The sequence below is a fragment of the Podarcis liolepis genome (assembly GCF_965112155.1).
Source record: "Podarcis liolepis genome assembly, chromosome: 11".
Classification (NCBI taxonomy): Eukaryota; Metazoa; Chordata; class Lepidosauria; order Squamata; family Lacertidae; genus Podarcis; species Podarcis liolepis.
In genome coordinates, this window is record NC_139565.1 from 50,685,277 (window position 1) to 50,704,602 (window position 19,326).

Genomic DNA, 19,326 nt, shown 5'->3' on the forward strand with positions numbered 1-19,326 from the left:
GCATTCCAATTATTTCTAACGTTGCTTCTGTCCTCACGCAGGCTCACATGATATTTAATAGTTGGTAAAAATGAAAGTTGAGAGTCAAAAGCTCTGCAATATTTTTCTTCATTTCAAAGTCAGGAAAAAGTGCATCAGAACCTCAGATGTGGTTAAAACAACTAGCCTTTTTTTGCACTTTTGCACTATGGTGATGTTATTTCCTGCTGGAAAAGCAAGTTATCCTTTCTGAAAGAAAAGTTAATGCCCCCTTTAAGAGTTACGTAAGTGCCTTCATGCTCACTTAAGCGTTCCTCAACGTAGAGATCTCCCTGTTCACTGCAATGGACAGATCTGGTCCATGCATGCAAAGTGATGACCAATTTCTCCGGGACAATAAATGACTTACTGCCCAAAGATTAATTACCTGCACATACTAGGAAGATAGGAAGTTCCCTTATACTGAGTTCGGCAATTGGTCCTTCTATCTCGGTATCATTAACATTGGCTGACACCAAAGTTTTCATACAGGAGAATGTGCCAACCATACCTAGGCATGCCATGTGCTGAAATGGGGATTTTTGGTATGCAAGGCACATGCTCTATCACTGAGCTATGGCCCTCCCATATCTGTAAACAAATCCTGGACCAGGAGTATGTTTTAGAATCAGCGGAGTTAAAAGCAAATTGGAGAAACAGTTAAAAGCAAGTATATACAAGTTTTCAAAAGATGAATTAAAGCGAAGAATAGCTAAAAGCAGATTAAAACACATGTAACTTCTTTATATATATAAAAATATAATTTTTATTAAATTTTCTAATTTACATTTCAAAGTATTCATTTAGACAACCTTACATCAAAAACTACCTTTCTTCTCTTTCTGTGGTTTATTTTGCATACCATACATCCCTGCATATTTTACATGAACTAAACCATTCGGTAATCCATTGTTACATCCATCAAAAATTATTTTCAGGGTTGAATTTATCTTAACGCTACCAGCGTTTTTAAATAAACACAATTGTCACCCATATATTCAATAAACATTTTCCAGTCTTCTTTAAAAGTACATTCTTCTTGTTCTCTTACTCTAAAAGTTCAAATATGTGAGCTGCGTATATTCCATCAGTTTATGTTGCCATTCTTCTTTAGTTGTTTGTAAATTGAGTCTTCTACTGCTAATCAGAGGCTTCCTGTTGAATCCGTCGGCTGATTCTGAATCTGTTGAATCTGTCGACTGAGCACCCATGCAACACAGAGGTGATATTTGAAGCTTTTGTTTTTCCTAATTTTTTTTGAATTTTTGTTTGTGTTGCTTTTTCGTTTTTTGACTGTGACTTGTTCTTCATTTTATGGGACTGACTTGTGACTCCGTTTTTGTGACTGTGTAGAACCCAGTTCAGCTACTAATTGATTGATTGTGTGACTGCAGAAATGGATAAAAGCCCTCCATCCAAACAATGACATGTAAGAAAAAAATAATTTTAATTTTTATCATCTACAATACTGTCTTATTTATTTTATAGTACAGTACATTGATTATTGCTTTCATTTTATGGATCAATGGTCTCGTTAGATAAAAATCATGTTAAATTACTGTTTTGGGGGTTGTTTTTAGAAGTCTGGAGTAATCCATTTTGCATTACTTTCTATGGGAAAGCATGCCTTGGTTTTAGAACGCTTTGGTTTTGGAACAGACTTCCGGAAGGGATTAAATTTGGGAACCAAGGTACGACTGTATTCAATATGCTTATAGATTGCATTGCATTGTTCACGTTGGCATCTGTCCATCTCGGGAGACAATGGAAGACTGTGTCTTCAGGGGTGTAGCATTTTGGGGGAGTAAAGTGAAAGCTAATGCAATATTTTCAAACCTTGCCTTAAAAGAATTCCAACCTTCAGTTTAAAGGAGAGATTAGTTCATGAATTAGGGGTCACATTATTTTCCCCCAACCTCCCCCCCCAAAAGTCCACTTTTTCCACTGGGAAAAAATTAAATGAACTCAATATAAAGATGGGGGATTTCTTTCTCCAATCTTCCCATTTCTGCATCACACCCGAAACCCCTAGACTTCCCCTTCCCTTCAATTGTCTCTCCGATTTTCAAATGTTGAACTGTAAGATCCACACAACTAGGTCCTGTGTTGCTTTTTGTGGTTCTGTAAATCACCTTGTACATTAATGGTGTGGTACAAATGAAGGGTGTGGGATGTGGGTGGCGCTGTGGGTTAAACCACAGAGCCTAGGGCTTGCTGACCAGAAGGTCTGCGGTTTGAATCCCCACGACGGGGTGAGCTCCCGTTGCGCGGTCCCTGCTCCTGCCCACCTAGCAGTTTGAAAGCCCATCAAAGTGCAAGTAGATAAATAGGTACCACTCTGGCGGGAAGATAAACGGCGTTTCCATGCACTGCTCTGGTTCGCCAGAAGCGGCTTAGTCATGCTGGCCACATGACCCGGAAGCTGTACGCTGGCTCCCTTGGCCTATAAAGCGAGATGAGCGCCGCAACCCCAGAGTTGGTCACAACTGGACCTAATGGTCAGGGGTCCCTTTACCTTTTACAAATGAAAAGGAAATGAAAAGGAAAACCTTAAACAGTGCACAAGCTGGCTTCTTCTCTACCTGGTGCCCCATGGTAGTTGTAATACACTGAAAATGCTTTCCAAATTCTAACTAATACATTAATTTAAACTTCTGATCTAAATGCGCTGTGCTCTTGCTGCTTCATTTAAGATAAAAACCAAAATCAGCCTTAGGCTTCTAAAATGCCTAATTATTCTGTCAAATTAGAAACTGCCCATTATTCACTGACTAGCAGAAAGTGAACTGACTGACATTTGAAATGCTTATTCCATCAAACTGAAGGACAGGGAGACAAAAAAAATGTGAGATACTGATAACATGAAAGATTATTTGAAATATGCAAATTATACCTTGGAGCAAGTTCTGCAGAAACAGAAGTTACTGGAATGGGCATCCTTTGCTATAGCTTCATTAGGCAATGTTTAATGTCATTCATTAGCTAATTTCTTGGACAGCAACAAATCCTCCCAATTTAAACAAGGCATGAAATCCATCCGTTTATACAACTGTGACTAAGATCCATTCAACTAGTTCTGTGTGTCCAAACATATTTTGGACTTGCATTTCACAAATCCTATCTAACCAGATAGTTCTGAAACTTTGAAGTTGTAAAAGCAGTCTGTGATACCTTTTAACATCCTTTCAGTAAATTCTCCAAACATTTGATAGATTTTTACAGGTTAGCATGACTCACATACTGCTTGACTTTGGGTTTTTACTACTACTGCTGCTGCGATTGAGGTATTATTATTAATGTCAGGAAACTGACATCAGAGCAACAGGCGAAGGAGAGGCTCTCCGATTCTGCAGGGGAAGGAACAAGCACTAGGGGGAGACGCAGCTTGATGGAGGGGGAAGGAAATCAGCGTAACACCAAGGAGCCAGGAGAGCAAATGGGAGAAGAGGTGGAAGGGCTCCGGGATTCTTCCTTGGAAGTCAGTGAGGAGAGCCCTGGTCCTCCACTACCCACGCCCTCCTTGCGCAGGAGACTCCCGCGCAATGAGAGGCGGAGACGATTGGGAGTCAAACAACTCTTATGCTGGCAACGGTTTAAGAAACGCCCACAGACAGACCCTGCGAGCGACTGAGGCAGCCACGCTGAGATGCGCTGTGCAGTCAGGACGGTTTAACCCAGGCAGCCAAGCTCCAAAAGGGGACAGTTTACGCATGAGTAACTCCAAACCACTACAATTAATAACAACAACAACAAATTGTTGTTGTTATTTTACAAAAAGTCTTTAAGCAACTTACAAAAAATTAAGAGCCAATGGCATAGCATAATAATACGCAGCATTTCAATAAAACCATTATAGAACCCAGCATATGCAACAGCAAATATTTCTACTATTGATTTTTACACACATTTTACGTACCAAGCAAAAGTAAATTTATTAATTTAAGCCGGATATCTTTTGAAATCCCAAGTCGTGTTACAAGTTTTCAGAACCCCGTATTTTTGGAATTTGAAAGTTGAAAAAATCAATGTGTCCTACTGTGGGAGGACTTGTCTTCAGGTTTGCAACGTGGCCAGCAATGTCACAAGACTCGCTGCCAGACCCAGACCAGCGGGTTGTATTACTGCATAAGTGTAACATTGGGAGAAAGGATGGCCTGGTTGCTCTTGGGTGCAGAAAGCTAGGGATGATGGGAGTTGTAGTCCCAAAAGAGCTGGATGGCCAAGCTTGGCCATGCCTGGCCTAGGGTGTGCCCATTATGTCACCAGGCCATGAGGACAGCCAACTATGGAACATTATGGCAAAGGAAGTTGGGAGACTAAAGGTGGGCAACACAAAGCAAGTTTCGACTTGTACTGAACAATAAGAACTTCAGGAGGTGAGGAAGTGGGGCATGTCTGTGTATCTCCTTGTCCAGCACGAACATTCACTTTTGTCCCTAGAACCACGACATGAATCCAAACTAGGCAATTAGGAGACCCTTTCAACGAACAGAAAAGGAACTGCCTCCAACCTTGAGAGTCAAAGCAACTCTTCCAAAATGAAAAAAAAAGAGAGAGGGAGTAGGGAAGGCCTCTTTTTCTCTGATCCATATCATCAGGCTTCAAAGACCATTACTTGCTCTAAGGAAAAGCAAACGTTTTAACCGGTCAGCTTAACAATCATGCTATTCATTAGTGTGCAAATTGCTTTAGGTGGAAATATGGCTACTGAAGTGAACAGGCATAGAAATACGCATCAGCCTCCTTGCTTCAGTAAAAACAACAACATGGGGGAGTTATTGCAATACCAGACTGGACTCAAGTGATCAGAATTTGAATATATTGCTACCCCATTTTCCAATAACTTTATCATGATTATTTTTCAGATTACTTCCATGTAGTCTCCCAATACATGAATTTACTTGAATACACCATGTGGAAACAAGATGTTAATGCTACGGTTAATGCTGAATGAAATATTAAGAGAGATTTAAAGGTGCAATTCACTGTCTGAGGGGCTATAGGATTTGGCAGTTTCCTGAGCTTGGAATTTCCCCAAGAACCTTTTTGGTCTGGCTTCAGAAGGCCTTGGAATGGGACTGTAAAGAGACCAGGAAACACAATGGGGCATTGGCACTCTTCTCGTGCTTTGTACCACACAACGGCCAAACTTTCTGGGTGTGCAATGGGAGAGGGTCCCACCGCCAAGGCGTATGAGGCAGTCCGTTATGGGGTTGGTGGGAGACGTGAAAATGAACAGGGCATGTTCCACCCTATGGGTTTCCAACGCCTCTTGACCCAATATCAATTACAAGATCTTCAGGTGATCATGAAGATGGATAAGAGGCACTTAAGAGATTGTCTCTTCAGGTCCGATGCCTCTACCAAAAGTTCACCATGGTTCCCACTTATCAAAACAGAGCACATCCGAGCTAGTTATCTGACAAAGCTCCCACTTGCCGCACTAAGAACTGATTTTACAAAATTTCGATTACAATCGATGCCCTCGGCGGTGGTGGATGGTCGCTATGGCAAAGTACAGTACAAGGAGAGACTTTGTCTGTGTGGGCAACCTTGCGCAGAGGAGCTGTACCACTATTTATTGCAATGCCCGCTATATATAGAACCAAGGGACCAATTTATAAAGCCCCTGCTTACGAATGGAACACACTCAAACAGGGCGGAAAGGGTGAAATGGCTGCTGAGTGATACGGATGACTTTGTAACTTATAAAGCAGCACTATATGCGTTGGCAGCTAAGAAGATCAGGAGAAAAGAACTAGATAAAATAGCGGTCAATTGCAAAGGTGATTCGGACATTTAAGCTGGCACATTCTATCTGAGAACCCCTTGCTATTCTATCGTATGCAACAAATAATTTCTAGGAGAAGTGAGCGTGGTTTATTGTATTTGCAGTGCCTGATGTTTTTATGGTTATTGTTGTTATTCTTTTTGTTTCCTTTGTGAATGATGCCATGACCTTTGGCTAGTGCAATCAAGTTTATGATGATGATGCTATGGTTTGGGTCACAAAGTTTGGTCAACCAAGTGATATTAAGTGACCAATCCACCACCACCCCTATTTAGACAGATAGGCCTCCTCTGCTGGCAGCACCCCAGCATCCCTCATTGCCTCTCTCCTGTATCACCCCTTTCACTGCTAAGTGTAGTGGGGATTGCCTAACAACAGGCAATAATTTCAGAAACTTATCCTGACAACAACATCAACCCCAGTCCATCTGATTGGGTTGCCCCAGCCACTCTGGGTGGCTTCCAGCAAAATCTATTAAAAAACCCACAGTAAAACATCAAACTAAAAGCTTCCCGATACAGGGCTGCCTTCAAATGTTTTCTAAAAGTCATATAGTTGTTTATTTCCTTGACATCTGACAGGAGGGTGTTGCACAGGGTGGGTGCCACTACCAAGAAGACCTTCTGCCTGGTTCTCTGCAACCTCACTTCTCGCAGCTTAGGGAACCAACCACCAGAAGGCCCTCCGAACTGGAACTCACTGTCTGGGCTGTGAAGCCACTCCTTCGAGTACACAGGGCCAAGGCTGTTTAAAGCTTATTGATCCGGATACACGTTCAGCATTTCTACACCACTCTCTTCCCTCCTGTCATTTCCCCTGCCATTTACCATTTTAGCGGGGAGATTTTGCAACAGGAATCCATTCTGACTAGCCCCCCCACCCCCCCGGCTATTGACCCTACCTCATGAAAAGCAAGGAAATCTCTTGTTATTGCCTTATAAAGCCTGCCCACACCCTTCCCAACAAAACCTCACATTGTAAAAGCAAGGCCTCCCCTGAAAAGGAATTACCGTATAAGACTAGGGTTTTTTGTTTTTTTGTTTTACTAAAAAAATAGGTTTAAAATTGGAGCACAGGAAGTGCTGAAGGGTGTTCTCTTAATCTAGAGTCCCCAAAAACAGGGGGTGTCTTATACATGGGGGCGTCTTATACATGGAAAAATACGGCAGATAGCACCAACAGCAGGATTAACTAAGATTACGATCTGCCTCTTGCTTTGGACTGAAAGGGCTGTTCTGTGAGAGAAAGCCCCGAATCAAGGCAATGATCATACGTTCAGCTGAGAAGGCCTAGCGAGGGACTGAATGCAGCCATTAATTAGAGACTTGGCAGGGAGACAACAGACGTGTTCCTTGTGCAAAAGTCACTGTCATTGTCCTCTTGGCATTCCTCTCTGTTCTGTGTCACTACAGTGGGCCAGTGGAGATAACGGCAGCATATGGCTTGGAGGCTGGAGGTGAGACTACAGGCTTGGGTGGGAGGTGTTGAAATTCCCCGAGACAGGGTTCTGCCTGTGTGAGGAAACAACACTTTAAGGTCACCGACCGGGACCAGCACATTTGTTCCTAGCAATTAAACGACAGAATTGATTTGGGGTTCTGCGACTGCATGCTATCTGTCTGCCGTCGGTCTACGAACAACAGAATCCACAGAACAAACTTCAAGCTTTGTGTTTTAAGCACACACGCATCACACAGACTCATTAAGACCTCTGTTTTCTTTTCTTTTTTTCTTTTTCTTTTCAAAGATCTTTATTGAAACTTAACATATATACACAATAACCAAAATTCCCAATGATTCCCTCACATAAAATATAATATCTAAATTACAACAGTTGCTTAATTATACACTTAATTATAAAACCCATCACCCACCCTCTACTTCCCTCCACAGCAATTCGACTTCTGTATATTTCTTCCTGACACTCCCCCCCTGGCATTCTATAATAAATCAATTTTGTTAAATTCTGATTTTTCCTTCTTTCTTTATTTGTTTTGTTATTGCTTACATTTTTTATTCTAAGCCTATTAACATGTCATTTTTAGAACAATATTTAGACATATAATATTCGAAATACTTCCACACCATTCTTAACTTTTGATTTGATTGGTATCTTATAATTGAAGTTAATTTTGCCAATTCTATATACTCACTTAATTGGTGGGCTTGCAAGGAAACAAAGAAGTTTTGGGGAATAATACATGAGGAACTTAAGAAAATGCTAAAAAAAAAACCTTGATAAAAAATCCCAAAGCATATCTGTTAGGGTTGGTGGGCAAAGACATACCACATATGAAAAAACACACACCAATATTTTTATATGCAACAACAGCTGCCAGGGTAGTGACTGCTACTAAATGGAAATGTCAGGACATACCAACAAAGGAAGGGTGGATTTGTAAATTAAGACCTCTGTTCTTCCTTTATCTCCCCATGACAACCCAACAAATGTCCATCCTCAAAAACGGTTATAGCAATAATCGATCCCTCGACAGTGGAACGGTCTCCCCCTGGGAGGTTGTGAACTCTCCTTCCTTGGAGGCTGGATGGCCATCTGTCCTGGATGATTTTGCTGAGATTGGGGTTGGACTAGATGACCCTTGGGATCCCTTCCAACTCTACGATTCTATGAATCTATGGCGGTACTTATTGTGTATCATTTTACTAGGTGACAGGGCTGCCTTGACTGTTTTATGCAAAGGTGGAATACAAATACAGAAAACATACAAATAAAGCTGGTGTTGTTTACAAGGGAAGAGAGGGAATTGCATCTGTAAATATTCGTGGAGTATACCCTCTGGGAAGAGCACATTTTGGGTCATTTCAAGTTTATACTTATCAGTTACTACTGATAATGTGCACTCCCCTTCAGATTGGGCATTGCTTATGATGTCACTGCCACGATTACCTAGTACAAAGTACAGTTTAACCAGATAATAAAGCTCAATTGCATTGTTAAACTGAGTATACATAGCTGTCAACGTTTCCCTTTTTAAAATGGAAATTCCCTTATTCCAAATAGGATTCCTCGCAAGAAAAGGGAAAAGTTGACAGCTATGGGAGTATACTTTTCCCAAGGAGATCTCCTTCAGTTTGGAATTTTTGTTTGGCACTTGTTTGGCACTACTTAAAATGTTTTGTTCAGGCAAGCCGACCCAGACGTGTAAAGCTGGCATGCTTTTTAATCTGAAATTTTATTGCAGAGGGGTAGACTACAGGTTCCTTGGGGTCCTTTCCAACTATACAATTCTGTGATTCTATATTATAATACTGTATGCATTTTAAGCTGCTGATTTTATTTATACAGTCACACCTTGGTTCTCGAATTTAATCTGTTCTGGGAGTTCGTTCGACTCCCGAAACGGTTCGGAAACCCAGGTATGGCCTCCGATTGGCTGCAGGAAGCTCCTGCAGCCAATTGGAAGCCACGGAAGCCACGTTGGATATTCGGCTTCTGAAAAACATTTGCAAACCGGAACATGTTCGGGAGCTGATTTGTTCGACAATTAAGGCATTCTACTACCAAGGTACGATTGTATTGAGATTCTTTTAAGCTTTGACTTTTAGTGACCATTTTAATGCAAGTTTTACATTCTTAGTAAACCACCTAGAAGTTTTACAATTAAGTGGTATACAAATTTTGTTAAATAAATAAAAGAAATATGGTGCAAGGAGTCCTGGGATCTGTAACTCCCAGAGTGCCTGATGCCCCTATTGGGTGCCCTGGATAAATCTATATCCCAAGACTCCTTACTAACCCTGCCCATTATCTGACGTTTGCTTTACGTTATTTGGCACTTGTAAAAGCACCACTTCCACAGAGAGAAGTGGCTGAGTGGCCATCTATGGCGTAAGGAGATTTTTCAAATAAACCCAAGCTGTTAACTCTTGCAGTCCTACTGAGCACTCAGGCAGTCTGGAAAACTATATTTCCCACATTCCCTGGAACCTGGAATGCTGCTGTTTCAATATACCAGGCGCCAAGGGAAAATTAGGCTATGCGGAGACACCTCCTGTTGCTGCCACAAGGAAAGAGGCTGGGGGATCAGATATCACACAGTTACCATATTCTTCGCTCCACAAGATGCACCTTTTTCCTCCTAAAAGGGGGAAATGTCTGTGCGTCTTATGGAGCAAATGTGTGGTCCATCGCTGGCTCCCTTTCCGGCGCTGCCCCCTTGCCCAGACCTCCATTGTTGAATGTTTTGCAGAAGGAGGCTGTTTGTTTCCCCAGCGGCATGTGACTGGCTGATTAGATTATCTGTCTGGAAACTGTAGAAACGGCTCCCTTTCCTTTCCTAAAGAATCTGCATAACTGTGAGTTGAACCCCATAAAAACAGGATTTTTTCCCTTCGCAAAGTAAGCTCAACAACATTGAGCTGATCCTCAAAAAGGGCTTTCCCCCCTTTCCTCCTCTAAAAACTAGGTGTGTCTTATGGTCAGGTGCATCTTATGGAGTGAAAAATACGGTAGTCATTCCAGCAAAAGCTTTAGAAAGGGGGAAAAAGAGAATTTTGTGAATGTGCTTTAAAATGCCAAACTATGTTGCAGGTCCTAAGGGAAAAATACCTCAGACACACAGCATCCCTATTGTTCAATTAATGCAATTTCAACGATCATTTTGAGGAAAATATACCATAATTTCTCACTCGGCCCCATCTCCCTACCTGTCCATATCAAGCCCAGAGGATAAGGGGGAAAACGGGGAAAGTTTCCAATTAAACTTTTTCTATTCCACCCCACCCGCAAGCCAGGTTGTCTCTACTCAAAAGGCACATTTTTCACTTGCACTTTGTGGGTTTAGTATCGGGTTTCCACTGACATTTTTGTCTTAGCACAGTTGAAACAGAGCTGCTCCTGAATCTTCAGCGATTATATAATTTGAGCAAAATTCGCTTTTCGCTATTATTTCATCCCCCAGTATGCTGACAACTGGATTACTCATTATGCCCCTAAGCGTACAATATAATTCCACACGAGAGCCGTGCTATTTTTTCTACTGTTTCGACTGTGTTCTTTTAGCTTTGTGTTTTGTTTTTAAATATTTGTGAGCCACCCAAAGAACACAAGTTATTGGGTGGGAAACCATGGAGGGAGGGGAGAGACAATCATGATTAATAATAATAATAATTATGCATCAAAAAGTGGCAATGTGTTTAAACCATAATGCTATTTTATTCCGTCCTCCCTTTTTAAATCTAAAAAAAACACTGGGAAACACACCAGGAGGGACCCTGTAGAGTAATCCAATCATTGTACAGCCTGATCCTGTGAGCTGTTGTATCCACAAATAGAACAGATTCCTGTGCAATATCACAAATTGTAACCTGCGTAACCATTTAACCTACATTTTACACTTGAGATACAACGCGTCACCCGCAGCCTATTAAGAAATCATTTCAAGCAACTTATTAATCAGATTTAAAAGGATTTAACACAAGAAATTTCCTTATAACAGCCTCATTCGTCTCATTAAATGGTTTATTTGGATAACCAGAAGTCTAGAAGGAAGAGGGTGGCAAGCCTGTAAAAAGACACCCAAGATATGTGTTACTGTGAGTCTTTCCATCTCCAGAGTTGTCTTTCCCAGTTGCCTTGCAGCCAGCTGCTGGGAAGAAAACAAAAGGCCAAACACCGGCCTGTCTTAGTCCTGTGTGTTTTTTTAATTAAAAAACCCCAGCCACACGAGACCGCAGTGCATCTACTTTTCAAGTTTCTGTTTCCGACAGTAATTGCGTTGTAAAGGAAGAGATATTTTAATTGCAGGAACTCACTTCCAACTTGTCAACTTTCTGTTTCATCCAGTGCCATGGTTTTTTTGTTGTGCTCTGTTGCTACGCTCGTCTCCGCATTTTGCCAGTAGGCCACTGTACTAACACGGGCTATCCAATTACTCAAAGTTATTTTTAGCTGGAATATTTAAAATAAGCATTTCACCCTCCGCTGTCCTTTTGTTTGTAAACAGTAAGGCCTGAAGCAGGAGGAGTCCCATCCTTTTGGCAAGGCCCTGAACAGGACAGTGATTGAAAAGGGGTGAATCCATGCCAAGCGAACAACGTGGAAGGGAATTGGTCACACAAGAACTGCTTTCCACAAGACAGCTGCCATCCTTACGCCATTTTATTGAGAAGGACTATATTATTCTCTAATCCATAAAGAAGGCTGATCACCAAATAATTGATGCTTTTGAATTATGGTGCTGGAGGAGACTCTTGAGAGTCCCATTGACTGCAAGAAGATCAAACCTATCCATTTTTTATTTTTTTAAAAAAAGATATTTATTAGAGGTTTAAAAATTACAGAAAAAGGAAAAAGGGAAAACAACAAAAAGTTCAACAAGACATACATTTCGATACATAACAAAAAACATAAAAACCAATACAACAATAAAAAACACACATCCAATACTCCATATCTTTATCTTTCATTTGCTTGTTTCCTCGACCTCCTCACACCTCCCTTTTTGTATTCTAGTTTAGTTAATTTTTCCAGCAAATTCTTTCCATCTTTCTCAATTTTTGTTAAGTAATTTACCTTAACGGTCTAACATATTAATTCACTCAGCAAATTCTTACTATCTTTCACTGTGTTCTGTCATTCAATTTACCTAAATTTATTTTAACCTTATCTTACCATAAAATACCTTAAAACTTAAAACTTAATATTTATTTATACATAACTCCTTATATCAAACCTCTCCATTCTTAAGGAAATCAGCCCTGAGTGCTCACTGGAAGGACAGATCCTGAAGCTGAGGCTCCAATACTTTGGCCACCTCATGAAAGGAGAAGACTCCCTGGAAAAGACCCTGATGTTGGGGAAGATGGAGGGCACAAAGGAGAAGGGGATGACAGAGGACGAGATGGGCAGTGTTCTCGAAGCTACCAGCATGAGTTTGACTAAGCTGCGGAAGGCAATGGAAGACAGGAGTGCCTGGCGTGCTCTGGTCCATGGGGTCACGAAGAGTCGGACACGACTAAACGACTAAACAACAACAACCCCCTTTAAAATAAAAGATCACAAGTAGGGCTGGGAGATATCTGGTTTTCAACATCGTGATAAATCACCAGCTAAACATTGCAATATCCTGGCTTTATATCATGATGTCTGAAATAAGGATGAAGTTATGTAAAGGCATCAGTTTTTCCCGCATTCTGATTTTTGCCGGCGCCTGCTCTTGTGATTCTTTCAGTTTCTTGTTTAGTCACAACCGCCCTAAGTTGTCTAAAGAACTGAAGTTATGTGCTGTTGACATGAGTAAGACGCTGAGGGCTTTTAAAACTCCTTGCAATTCTTCTACCAAGATGTCCCAACACCGAGTAGAAACGTGGCACATTATGCTCATGATTTTATGACCTGATTTGTCTTCACTAGTTCACTTTCCCCTTCACGAGGCAGGGGAGAGCTGAGCTGGCAGAGTTAACAGGGGCTGTAGAAATCGAGAGAAACATTGTCCGGCTTCATGGTTTCCCCCACATGATTTCTGCATAGCCACACACATATATCGCCAGGTCAAAAATTATGAAACTGGTATCACAAGATGGACTTCAAACCAGATTGGGGCACAATATATTGCCGACCCCTAATCAAAAGTTTTGTTCTCCAATATTAAAAAAAAAAGAGTCCCACATGAAATCCATGGACATCCAAAGGAAATCATTTGAGAACTTTGTTCTAGGATAGTAATTTCTCTTTCACTGCAACGTTGACAAAACACAGCTGGTATCACTAGGGAAAGATATGGTAAACCCAGGCCCATTTTAACAGAAAGCATTAAAAGCAGTATGTGTGGTTATGTTCATTTGTGACACTAAAGGAAGTCCTTTGTTTTGCTTTTTACTGACAGAGGCCAGAAATATCCCTAAAGCATGCTGTTCATATCTAAGCCATTACCAACAGGTTTTTTTTGCTGCTTACAGGGAATAGAAAGACCTGGAAGTAATGTCACTGTGTTCATCATTTGCACTGCATTTCAATCATGACAGCCACCTACCATGGCAAGTGTCATATTAGCCCTGGGGTGAATGACAGCAATTGTCATTTTTAATAGCCCCCTTCTCTATATAGGATCATTATCATTGCATTGCCTGCTGCTATTTTGGAATGGTCATGTATGCATATTGTGATCAGGTCTGTTCTGCAAAAGCGCTTATCAGCAATCACAATGCAAATGAAACTCAGCCAGCAGCAGTAACAAATATATGCAAGAAAAAGAATAAGCGGGAGAGCGGGGACTAACTCAACCAGGCTTTAGCCAAGTTGTTACGGGGTTATCTTAGTACACTATGTAATAAAATTGTAAGGGTGTCGTCATGCTGCGGTTTGCGTGGCACACGGGTCCAGGCAGGTGAACTGCCTGCCATGATCTCAGAGTTCATATGGGGATAGGCAGGCTTTATATATAGGGGTCCTGAGTCAAACCAGCAGTATGATCTTTAGGTGACTACAGTGGTGCCTCGCAAGACGAAATTAATTCGTTCCGCAATTCTCTTCGTCTTGCGGGTTTTTCGTCTTGCGATGCATGGTTTCCCATAGGAATGCATTGAAAATCAATTAATGCGTTCCTAGGGAAACCACCTTCAGGCCAGGTCCGGGGACAGTCTGTCCCCGGACCTCTTCTGAAGGCTGGGGGGGGGGGGACAAGGGCTTTTCTTCCCACCCCCAGCATTTTAAAAAGCCCTGGGACAGCGGAGGACTTCTCCGCTGTGCGGGGCTATCTTAAAATGCTGGCGGGCGGCATTTTAAAATCGCCCCGGGACAGCGGAGGACTTCTCCGCTGTCCGGGGCGATTTAAAAGCCCCTGGGAAGGCAGGCAGGGGGGACAAAGACTTTCGCCCCCTGCCCGCCTTCAGAAGGTGTTCCCGCCCCCTGCCCCACTTCGGAACAGCTTTCCGAAGTGGGGCGGATGGGACAGGTGTCCCGGCCCCCCGCCCCACTTCGGAAAGCTGTTCCGAAGTGGGGCGGCGGCGGCAGGTGTCCCCGGCCCCCCGCCCCACTTCGGAAAGCTGTTCCGAAGTGGGGCGGCGGCGGCAGGTGTCCCCGGCCCCCCGCCCCACTTCGGAAAGCTGTTCCGAAGTGGGGCGGCGGCGGCAGGTGTCCCCGGCCCCCCGCCCCACTTCGGAAAGCTGTTCCGAAGTGGGGCGGCGGCGGCAGGTGTCCCCGGCCCCCCGCCCCACTTCGGAAAGCTGTTCCGAAGTGGGGCGGCGGCGGCAGGTGTCCCCGGCCCCCCGCCCCACTTCGGAAAGCTGTTCCGAAGTGGGGCGGCGGCGGCAGGTGTCCCCGGCCCCCCGCCCCACTTCGGAAAGCTGTTCCGAAGTGGGGCGGCGGCGGCAGGTGTCCCCGGCCCCCCGCCCCACTTCGGAAAGCTGTTCCGAAGTGGGGCGGCGGCGGCAGGTGTCCCCGGCCCCCCGCCCCACTTCGGAAAGCTGTTCCGAAGTGGGGCGGCGGCGGCAGGTGTCCCCGGCCCCCCGCCCCACTTCGGAAAGCTGTTCCGAAGTGGGGCGGCGGCGGCAGGTGTCCCCGGCCCCCCGCCCCACTTCGGAAAGCTGTTCCGAAGTGGGGCGGCGGCGGCAGGTGTCCCCGGCCCCCGCCCCACTTCGGAAAGCTGTTCCGAAGTGGGGCGGCGGCGGCAGGTGTCCCCGGCCCCCCGCCCCACTTCGGAAAGCTGTTCCGAAGTGGGGCGGCGGCGGCAGGTGTCCCCGGCCCCCCGCCCCACTTCGGAAAGCTGTTCCGAAGTGGGGCGGCGGCGGCAGGTGTCCCCGGCCCCCCGCCCCACTTCGGAAAGCTGTTCCGAAGTGGGGCGGCGGCGGCAGGTGTCCCCGGCCCCCCGCCCCACTTCGGAAAGCTGTTCCGAAGTGGGGCGGCGGCGGCAGGTGTCCCCGGCCCCCCGCCCCACTTCGGAAAGCTGTTCCGAAGTGGGGCGGCGGCGGCAGGTGTCCCCGCCCCCCCGCCCCACTTCAGAAAGCTGTTCCGAAGTGGGGCGGCGGCGGCAGGTGTCCCCGCCCCCCTTCGGAACATCGTTCCGAAGTGGGGCGGCTGGGGCAGCTGTTCCCGCCCGACCTCCCCACTTCGGAACATCGTTCCGAAGTGGGGCGGCTGGGGCAGCTGTTCCCGCCCCCCTCCCCCCTTCGGAACATCGTTCCGAAGTGGGGCGGCTGGGGCAGCTGTTCCCGCCCCCCTCCCCCCTTCGGAACATCGTTCCGAAGTGGGGCGGATGGGGCAGCTGTCCCCGCCCCCCTCCCCCCTTCGGAACATCGTTCCGAAGTGGGGCGGCTGGGGCAGCTGTTCCCGCCCGACCTCCCCACTTCGGAACATCGTTCCGAAGTGGGGCGGCTGGGGCAGCTGTTCCCGCCCCCCTCCCCCCTTCGGAACATCGTTCCGAAGTGGGGCGGCTGGGGCAGCTGTTCCCGCCCCCCTCCCCCCTTCGGAACATCGTTCCGAAGTGGGGCGGATGGGGCAGCTGTTCCCGCCCCACCTCCCCCCTTCGGAACATCGTTCCGAAGTGGGGCGGATGGGGCAGCTGTTCCCGCCCCACCTCCCCCCTTCGGAACATCGTTCCGAAGTGGGGCGGCTGGGGCAGGTGTCCCCGCCCCCCTCCCCCCTTCGGAACATCGTTCCGAAGTGGGGCGGATGGGGCAGCTGTTCCCGCCCGACCTCCCCACTTCGGAACATCGTTCCGAAGTGGGGCGGCTGGGGCAGCTGTTCCCGCCCCCCTCCCCCCTTCGGAACATCGTTCCGAAGTGGGGCGGATGGGGCAGCTGTCCCCGCCCCCCTCCCCCCTTCGGAACATCGTTCCGAAGTGGGGCGGCTGGGGCAGCTGTTCCCGCCCGACCTCCCCACTTCGGAACATCGTTCCGAAGTGGGGCGGCTGGGGCAGCTGTTCCCGCCCCCCTCCCCCCTTCGGAACATCGTTCCGAAGTGGGGCGGCTGGGGCAGCTGTTCCCGCCCCCCTCCCCCCTTCGGAACATCGTTCCGAAGTGGGGCGGATGGGGCAGCTGTTCCCGCCCCACCTCCCCCCTTCGGAACATCGTTCCGAAGGGGGGGGATGGGGCAGCTGTTCCCGCCCCACCTCCCCCCTTCGGAACATCGTTCCGAAGTGGGGCGGCTGGGGCAGGTGTCCCCGCCCCCCTCCCCCCTTCGGAACATCGTTCCGAAGTGGGGCGGATGGGGCAGCTGTTCCCGCCCGACCTCCCCACTTCGGAACATCGTTCCGAAGTGGGGCGGCTGGGGCAGCTGTTCCCGCCCCCCTCCCCCCTTCGGAACATCGTTCCGAAGTGGGGCGGATGGGGCAGCTGTTCCCGCCCCCCTCCCCCCTTCGGAACATCGTTCCGAAGTGGGGCGGCTGGGGCAGCTGTTCCCGCCCCCCTCCCCCCTTCGGAACATCGTTCCGAAGTGGGGCGGATGGGGCAGCTGTTCCCGCCCCACCTCCCCCCTTCGGAACATCGTTCCGAAGTGGGGCGGATGGGGCAGCTGTTCCCGCCCCCCTCCCCCCTTCGGAACATCGTTCCGAAGTGGGGCGGATGGGGCAGCTGTTCCCGCCCCCCTCCCCCCTTCGGAACATCGTTCCGAAGTGGGGCGGATGGGGCAGCTGTCCCCGCCCCCCTCCCCCCTTCGGAACATCGTTCCGAAGTGGGGCGGCTGGGGCAGCTGTTCCCGCCCGACCTCCCCACTTCGGAACATCGTTCCGAAGTGGGGCGGCTGGGGCAGCTGTTCCCGCCCCCCTCCCCCCTTCGGAACATCGTTCCGAAGTGGGGCGGCTGGGGCAGCTGTTCCCGCCCCCCTCCCCCCTTCGGAACATCGTTCCGAAGTGGGGCGGATGGGGCAGCTGTTCCCGCCCCACCTCCCCCCTTCGGAACATCGTTCCGAAGTGGGGCGGATGGGGCAGCTGTTCCCGCCCCCCGATTCGGAACAGCGTTTTAAAATGCTGTGGGTCGGCAGCGCTTCGCTCCCGACCCCCAGCATTTTAAAATCTCCCCGGGACAGAGACTTCTCTGCTGTCCCTTGGAGATTTTAAAATGCTGGGGGTCGGCAGCGAACGCTTCGCTCCCGCCCGCCAGCATTTTAAGATCGCCGGGGCAGGCGGGGGGAGGCAGGCGGGGGGGGGAGCAAAGACTTTTGCCCCCCGCCGTCCTTCAGAAGAGGTCCTCTTCTGAAGGCCGGCTGTGGGCGAAAGTCTTTGCTCCCGACCGCCAGCATTTCCCTATGGGCTTTCGTCTTGCGATGCAAGCCCATAGGGAAATTCGTCTTGCGAAGCGCCTCCAAAACAGAAAACCCTTTCGTCTTGCGGGTTTTCCGTCTTGCGAGGCATTCGTCTTGCGGGGTACCACTGTACTTGCCACAGGCAATGTCTGTGAGGGAGGTGAGAATCCTATGATCCCCTGATTTATATTTGCAAGAACAGGTTATTTTTTATTTTTATTTCTACAAGGGTCTCTGTCATGGTTTCCAACTCTGCAGAACCCTCTGCTTTTCAGCCCTGAGCAACTCCCCATATCTATCTATCTATCTATCTATCTATCTATCTATCTGAAATAATATATAGAACAATACATAAGACAGATAACCATGAACACATTGCCATGAGCATCTATCATTTCTGCACCCACAAGAAAAAAAGGAGTGGGGGAAATGAGATAATCTTTATACTTGAACGAAACAGAGAGAAAAGATTTTTCGCAACATGCAATATGCTCTTTGCCATAGCAAATCAGATCACTAGTCATCAAATATTGCATTATGCCTCTAGCAATGCATGCTAAGTCATGTTTTAGAAAGATAGAAATGGAAAGGGGAAAGGAATAAGAAAATCAAGATCGGTCCAGTGTGTCAAATGAATAAGAAATGCAATGTACTATTTCATAAATTGTTTTTTTTAAAAATAATTATACAAGTCATCTTGCAATTAAAAGCAATCATCATCTGTCTAGTGTCCAAACACTCCATATACATTATCCAACTACCTCTTGCAAGAATAACGAGAGGCAACTGCTTTTCCTGTCACCTGCATATTCAGACAGAAAAATAAAACCACAGAATTTTAGAGCTGGAAGGGATCATGGGTCATCTAGTCCAACCCCCTTGTCCAATGTGGGGCTTCAACCCACAACCCTGAGATTAAGAGTCTCATGCTCTACCAACAGAGCCATCTCAGCTTGCTAATAACTTGATGGAAAATAACAGTGATTAAATTAAAAGCAGCTGGATGGTAATATGGTTCACTGTCAAACAGTGAGCAGGTGGATGATACCCAAATACCTTGCCTGTGGTTCATCAGAAGCGACATCAGATCAATGGCAAGCAGGGTTTCAGTTTAGCTCTCCTGCATACTTTTACATTTATTTATTTAGAATGGCAACATTCCAGCCATAAAAATCCACTTCCATACTATGAAAACCTGATAAGCAATAGTCTTTCAGAAACCATACCACCCCTACTCAGTCAAGGATTTGCAAAGCACAGAGTACTGCAATGCTGATTTTGATTTCTATCTGCTCAAGGATATGTGTCCCACAGAAGG

The 19,326-nt window shown here is 46.5% G+C and overlaps 1 protein-coding gene across 26 annotated transcripts in view; it reads right to left on the reverse strand.

The window, feature by feature from the left end:
* NEDD4L (NEDD4 like E3 ubiquitin protein ligase) overlaps positions 1-19,326 on the reverse strand; it is a 324,861-nt gene that overhangs the window by 76,537 nt on the left and 228,998 nt on the right. The gene's annotated exons all lie outside the window — the stretch shown is intronic.